Source organism: Pinus tabuliformis, chromosome 3_2, assembly GCF_031772625.1.
Source record: "Pinus tabuliformis cultivar Carrire ecotype Pingquan chromosome 3_2, CPIR1, whole genome shotgun sequence".
Classification (NCBI taxonomy): domain Eukaryota; kingdom Viridiplantae; phylum Streptophyta; class Pinopsida; order Pinales; family Pinaceae; genus Pinus; species Pinus tabuliformis.
This window is the reverse complement of record NC_142302.1, coordinates 218,424,598-218,432,112: the sequence shown is the minus strand read 5'-3', so window position 1 is coordinate 218,432,112 and position 7,515 is coordinate 218,424,598. Positions and strand designations below refer to the sequence as shown.

The window sequence follows — 7,515 nt, the reverse complement described above, 5'->3', positions numbered from 1 at the left end:
GAAAATGAAGATGAGACACTGCAAGTGACAAAATGTCTACAGTCTCCAGAAGTTGAACCTTACATCAAATGCCAACCTTGATTACATCTTGCTCTTGGATATTTATAAGTTTTTGTTACAATGGCACTTGGCCGTTTAGGTATGGAGGGGTCATAATTGACCACCAACTGTATTTAACTGCTTGATGGAGTCTTTGGACAAGTTTGCTTGTTTCACTGGGTGAATTTGATCTATTCAGGTGCTGCGCTGTCCTTTAGGCAGTTGGAGTGCTCGTACCCGTGGAGTCCATGACTGATAAATTCAGTTACAGAGTTGTGCTATGTCCTTTTCTCCTTTGGCCATGCTTCATGTTAAATATGGTTGTTGGGGTTCCGACTATTGTCAGTCAAGTAGAGCGGGTTATCTCCTTCCTCGGTTAACAGAATGGACGTGGGATGTAGAGTGCATGGGTAGGTGGACAATTTGGGTGAGCGAGAAGAATGACTGTCGGATCAGGGAAATGAATGGTGGAGATGGTTCGGTGAAAGCTATAGACCGAGGTGGGAGTAGGGTGCGTCAGTGTCGTTGGATCTTCAGCGGACAGATCGGACGGTCGTCGGGCGACGGAGTTGCACGAGCAATTACCAGGCGAGGGCAGTTTGGGCGGGCGGTAACAGTTTTCATCACAGCTCTTTCGGGCACTAAGTGGTAAATGCCCGGGGTCGAGCGATTCCACTCAATGATCGACACGTAACAACGAATGAGAGGGAAAAACTGCTATCGTCGCATGCTATCGCTCGGTCAAGTTGTCTGAGCGATGTATGCAAAGACCATTAGATCTGGGGGAGATGATCTGACGGTGGAAATTGCTCGACCGGGTCACCTTTATCGGGTGCGATGTGGGCCGTTAGATTGTCGGGGAATGATCAACTGCGGGAAAGCGATGAGGGGTTTATGAGCACGTGAGGGCGTATGGGTAAGGTTTTATGGTTGATTTGGCTTTGCGCTTAGAGCTAAGGCCAAAGGGGACTTTGTCGAATTTTAGAAGGTTTATTTAGGGAATGGGAAAGGTTTAAAGGTGAGCGGGGTGAAGGAAGAAAGGGAAAAGTGACCAATGAGAGCCCCCTTTGGACACAACCAAACAGACCATGCTTCTTTTAGACCTTAGAAAGTCAGCGTTGCATAATAGAGCTACCAGGTACAAGCATTAACCTGCATTTGACATGGAGTTAAAACGTTTTTTATTGTCCATGTTAGATGTGGTTAACTCGATTAATTGGAATTTGGACCAAAGGGAAGTCGTTAATTTGACTAGTAGCAGTTTTCAACATATCTGTACACCTCTCTGATTCGTTTACCAAAGGATAAATTTCCCGAAAGAATTGTGAAAGGAAATTTCAGATGATTTGTGCACCATGGATTATTATGTTAAAATGTTTCATGTACATCTACCTTATAAACTCTTATCGGTGTCTTGTGGTTTTGTTTTAGAAAGTGTCGATGTTATATATTTCCTTGGCAACAAGGGTCTCAGTGTCTTTGCGCCTATGAAAAGAAAGTTGACATGTTTCTTTTATTTTGGTAGCAATGTTTAGAAGATTTTACATTGTGTCTTAGTGATAGAAAGTCTGATTTTTTCAGTTCACTTGCATGCTTTTTTCTTCTATCCATTAGATCAATCTTAAATGATGCAGGATCAAAACTTATGCATCACATATTTGCTTATATTTTCGTATTCATCTTTTTTGGAGAAAACTTAATTGTTGTAGTTGCGTTGAGTGTTGTAGGTTATTTACGCTGATGTTAACTATGTTGAGTGGTGGATGCATCATAAGGTTGTGTGCACCATTCATATGGAAGTTCTTTGTAACTATAGGGAATGGGTGGTGTAGAGCCAAAACATTCTTTACAACTTGAAAACAATGAACCTCCACAGTCTCCATATGGTGTACTAACAAATAATTGTAAGCTTTATTTTGTTTTATTTTCTATTATGAAGTAGTTGGAAATTTATACCAGTAATAGGGACTTGAATAATGCATATTTTTTTCAGATTTCCTTGACTATGTGAGTGTGTGGTCTTCCTATAACTCAAAAATTCGAAAGTTTTCCCTTGTGGCCAATGTGAAACATATGTTATACCAATTGAATTTGTAAGGGAACACTTTTTTTAACTCATTCTTGATTATTTTCTTCGACCTTGTGTAATTGAAGTTCCTGGTTCACCATAATCTTCCTATAACAGCCCTAATGGAAAGGATAAGCAAAAAAAGAGAAATTCTAGAGAGGCACAATATGAAGGTGATGCAAGATTATTCTTGCCACTTGCTTATGTAGAAAAATTATATGGATTTCTTGTTAATGAGGTGAATATATGGCTTGCCACTTTGGATGGAATATGATAAAAGATGATGGGTGTGGCACTTGAGGCAGCTGGTGGCTTGTATAGAAGGCTAGTAAAGAAGTTCCATAGGAAAGGTATTCATTATTGATTGTGTAGTGTGCTCTTATTGTATGATTACTATGTTCATATGCATTTTATTATTCTCATTCATTACAGAATTTGACTACTATGTATTTCTTCACTTATATATGTACTTGAATGAATGCTATATCTTAATAATCTATAATAATTTATATAGAGTTTAAAGGGAAGCTCATATTAATACCATACTTCAAATTTTGTTCACAATTCTAGGCCCATATACATTCAAAAGGAGAGAGATTTCATTTTCCCTACAAGCATGGACAAAGTTCCTAGAGCTGGTTACGATGGAAGAGAAACGTGTATGTTTTGTAGTGGTTCATGGGTTGGAGATTGTGGAGCAACCAACTATGTCTATTGAAGATGCTGAATGGTATGCAAATTTTTCTTGGTTCTTTCCACCTGCAAGATTTTTTTTGGTAGTGAATTGTGAGGCTATTATGTTACTTGAAATTTTGTTAATAGACAAGAGCTATTTGGTGATTTACATATATGTTGAGGAATGAGAGATAAGAATGTATAGTTTCAAGTGCTAAAATTAGATAATTATTAGTATATACTACATATGTGTATGCTTAATGTAAGAATGTGGGAAGTGTATAAGACATTTTTTCCCAAGTCTTAGGCCAGGTTAAAGTCTTGGCTGATTTTGATGGCATAGATACACCATACATAATGTGACAACTTAGCTAAAGGAACAACTATAAGTTTCTATATGTATCGTTTAAAAAATATCATATTGGACACCCAATGGGATAGTAATTCATTGTTTACTAACAATTTTGGAGACCTCCTAAAGGCATCTCTAACTAACGAAGGGACCAAATATAAGAGAATGTCTAGGGGAAGAATCCAAAAATCCCTAACCAGGATAAATAGTGATCCAAAAGAGGGTGCTAGAGCCTCACCTACGTACTAGACATCAGAAAAAGGGTAAAATACACACGTACACCTAGATTTAGGCAAAGAACAATAAAGGGAATACTAAACAACAAATATCAACATTCATGGAAAGTGAGAGATCTCATGATGAACTGCACTCGCACACCTAGATCTAGGCAAAGAACAATACATGGAATAATAAACAACACATATCAACAATCATGGAGAGTGATAGATCTCATGTCATCATGGGGGATTGGGCATGAAAATTCCTTAGAAATATCACTTTTGGTGATCTGCTAGGGTTTGGTGTATGATGAGAACAAGTGTGAAATCAATACACTAGGATAAATTTCCAGATTTACAACCTCCACTACTAGAAGGTAAACTTGTGGACACTAAGTAATGAACTGCTAGATGTAACCAAACCACAACATATTTCGGTAGCAAGAGAGGAAGCTTAGTTTTACAAGTCAAATGGGTCTCCTAGTCTAGTTTTCAGAAGCAAGTTATTGCGTCGAGAGGCACTCTCTAGCCCAGTATGGAAGAGATGTTGTAATGTCCTGTCCTGTTATGTTTTTCTTCCAAGTTCTTATTATGTTATGTCATCTAAATATTTTGACTCGGTAGAAAAAAGGAATAAAAAAATAGAAAATAAACATAAACATAAACATACAAATAAAATAAATTATAATTAAACCATGCTAGATCAATCTTAACTCTAGATCTATCAAGTGCTAAGAGGGATCAAATCTCTAAACATTTCCTCAAGTTTTTCACTCAAAAAAGAGGTTTGCACCTTGATAGATTTGATCCCTCTCAACTCTTAATAGATCCACAGCTAATATGGATCTAGGATAGTTCATTTATAGCAAAATTGGGGACACATTTCTTCTAAAGTAGGGAGGAAATGGCGAGTATAACATATTATTTGTATTTCCTAGTTTTGTGTAGTAGATATATACATTAAGTGTAACATTTGTCCTTTTGTTTAATCTTCCTTCTTTATTATGCATCGTCATTTAGGTGCTGAGTACAATTAAGTACAATTTTTTCCTTATAGAAGAGGAAGTTACATATTGGGATGACTGCATGTAAGGATATTTCCCCTTCATAAAGTCCTCACCTCATATGTAATGGATAAGCTGTGTTTCTTTAAATTAATATAGTGCTATGTTTTTATGAGACTATATTTTCCCATTGTATAGGAATCTTTTATCATTCTTCGCATCATGCTCCATCTCATCACATGTTACCTTTGGAATTTTCATGTAAGGGTTGAGTTTAGACACTAGAGCAATGCTAATTGGTGTATAAAAAAAAATAAAAGTAATGAAAAGTGGTTTTTCATATCCTTTGTATTTATCTTATACACATATAATATTCTTGTTTTAAAGAGGAAAATTGATTATTCACATCCTTTGTTGTAAGGTCCCTGCAATGTTATGGTTGATTCAAGTTATTTTTTGGAACTGTTGGAAATTGGCCACACCTTGAAACACTAACATCTAGTGAAGTTAACTATGAAATTTCTTATTTTATCCTCATTTGGAAGATAAGTGTGGTTTAGTTTCAAACGCTTGATAGGAAGGCATGAATCAACGATTTCTGAAAGAGATTATAAGTTTTATTCAATGTGAATCAAATATAGACATACCCCTAAGAAATCCCTTTCTACTATAACTGAAATGCCTATAACTGTATCATTGATTCTAGTATGAAAATTCGATTGAAAATGTTTTGAGTTCCTGCATGCTTTTAATTTCCAATAATTGGGATGGGTGTCATTTTTACTTTGGAAATGTAACTGAAGCAGGGAAAATTTTAAGAACCCCCCCAAATTTATATGTATAATAAATGGGCGAATCTCCATGATATATAGGGAAAATGGAAGGCGATTTTATCAACAATATAATATGTATATATAATTTTTTGGCAAGACTCTCACCAGGCATGACAAATATTTTACTCAATTATAAAATCTTGTAAGATCTTGGTGAGTCTTTCACTAAAGAATAAAACTTTGTAAGGTCCTAGTGAATCTTAGCATTGTTAACTCTTAGAGAATTTTTTGAAAAAGTATAAAACCATATATGGCAAGAGCCACATGGTGGCAATATCACTGTTTTTTTCACATTTCCACGAAATGGAACTTGTTTATAAAATTATAAAAGAGCCAACCAAGTCCCTTATAATATGCAGGTAAGCTTATAACAGAGTCCGATACATCTACTATGCTTGTCTTCATTCAAGTGTCATAGCTGCTATACTTAACATTGTGAATCACAACTCTTTCAAAACTCAACTCTATAGTGTAATTAAAAACTTTGGAAATTGAATCTGACAACTCTATAAAAAGGATTAGTGAAATAGAAGCTTTTGTGAATGAGCCCACTAATTATCACTGCTAAACAATCAATCCAGACTATGAAGTCTTCCATCTTGATCACAATCGTGCTCACGATCAAGGGAGTGCGACCACCTAGCCTGACATAATGGCCATCATAGCTTCCAATAATCAACAACCACCTTGCAAGGACATCCTAGCTCATGTCTCATGAATTTTATTCATCAATCTTAACTAATATAAATTTTATAAAGATAATATTAGAATCCTCTCCGGATTCACTGTTAATACAAGGGTAAAGGAAATTTTCTAGCTCAAGGCACTAGCCAATACCAACTTTGGTATTTGTGACCCCTTGGTGGGGATACACCTACCCCGCCCTGTTGGGTTTCTACCTTGTAACATAGTTCAAGGATCACAAGACTTTCCAATCTTCCTACTCCACTAGACACACTTTATATGCTATACACAGTGAATGGAAAAGAAGCATTATAGAACACACAATTTCACATAAGGAAGAAAAATCTTAGCCAGTTCAATATCAAAATCTTAACCACTGATTAATAAAGAATAACAAGTAGTGTAATGAATTGTTCCGAGTTATTTATTTACAAGCTGTAAAGAATGTAGTGGAATGGAAAATATTACTTAGGCAACCCTTCAATATTTTCTACTAATATGTCTGTGCATGTACATATGAAATTAAGAGCATTGTTGAATACAAAGTTTCCTTTTCTCTTGCCTCCATTTTGACAAATCAGTGTGAAATCAATGTCACTTTGAATCTCCTTTCCCGTGTGGATGTTTTGACAAATCAATGTGAAATCAAAGTCACTTTGAATTTCCTTTCCTGTGAGGGATCACATCCACAGTTGATTAGTAAAATATAATCTACTATATATTATGTTCAAGAAACTGACTGCAATCTACAGTGGAAATGAGACCTCAATTCTTATTCTGAATTTGAATATCTCAGGACAACATAAGAGATAAAAATGCACATGGCCTTAGTAGCTAGAAAACAATCACTCCATCATTACAAGACCACCTAGATTTCGGCACTTAATCTAAAAATGGCACTAGTTGTAGTGCTTATTTGCATTAACACCATGGAAAAGCAACAACAATGTTTCAAAGTACACTTACTAGAAAATTTGTAACGTTCTAAGAATATTTAATGATAGCATCTGAACCTCATAGCTATGGTGAGGAAACTAGGGAACCCAAATATTGGAAGATATCTCATACCAAATCTGAGAAAAAAAATAAAAAAGGGAAAAAATCAAAATCTATAAATCAAGCAATGAATTGTTTACAAATCAAATACAATTCCTTTAACTAACAGTTAATTGTGGTGATATATTTAAATATTTAGTAAGAGGGTAACTTCAAACCATGGAATATTACCTTTGTCATTACTGTCAGTGACTGAGATTACAAATCAATACTTATGGAAAGATTGTAAGAAATTCTATGAAATAGTAAAGCGTAACCTCTATTTTCAAGCAACAAAATCAAAACATTGTTACATCAAGAGCCATAATTGATACATAATCAATGAATCAAGTCCTTGTATGGCACAAGCTTGTTTCACAACCTCTATTTTCTCAATAACAAAATCAAGACATTGTATGTGGTTATTGCCAAAAGGAAACTGCGTTCTAATTTAGAAGAGGATCTTATTAAAAGACATGGATTTATTCAAAGCTACAAAGCCTAATGGGTTACTGAAAAATAAGTTGGAATATGGGATAATGATACTTAAATTGAAAAAATATGCTTTCCTTTTAGAAACATTACAGTTATACAATGTTTTTTGAAA

The 7,515-nt window shown here is 35.2% G+C and overlaps 1 pseudogene; it reads left to right on the top strand.

Annotated features, from left to right (window-relative positions):
• Positions 1-796: 796 nt before the first annotated feature.
• Positions 797-5,067, top strand: LOC149180512 (uncharacterized protein At2g02148-like; annotated as a pseudogene).
• Positions 5,068-7,515: the final 2,448 nt, after the last annotated feature.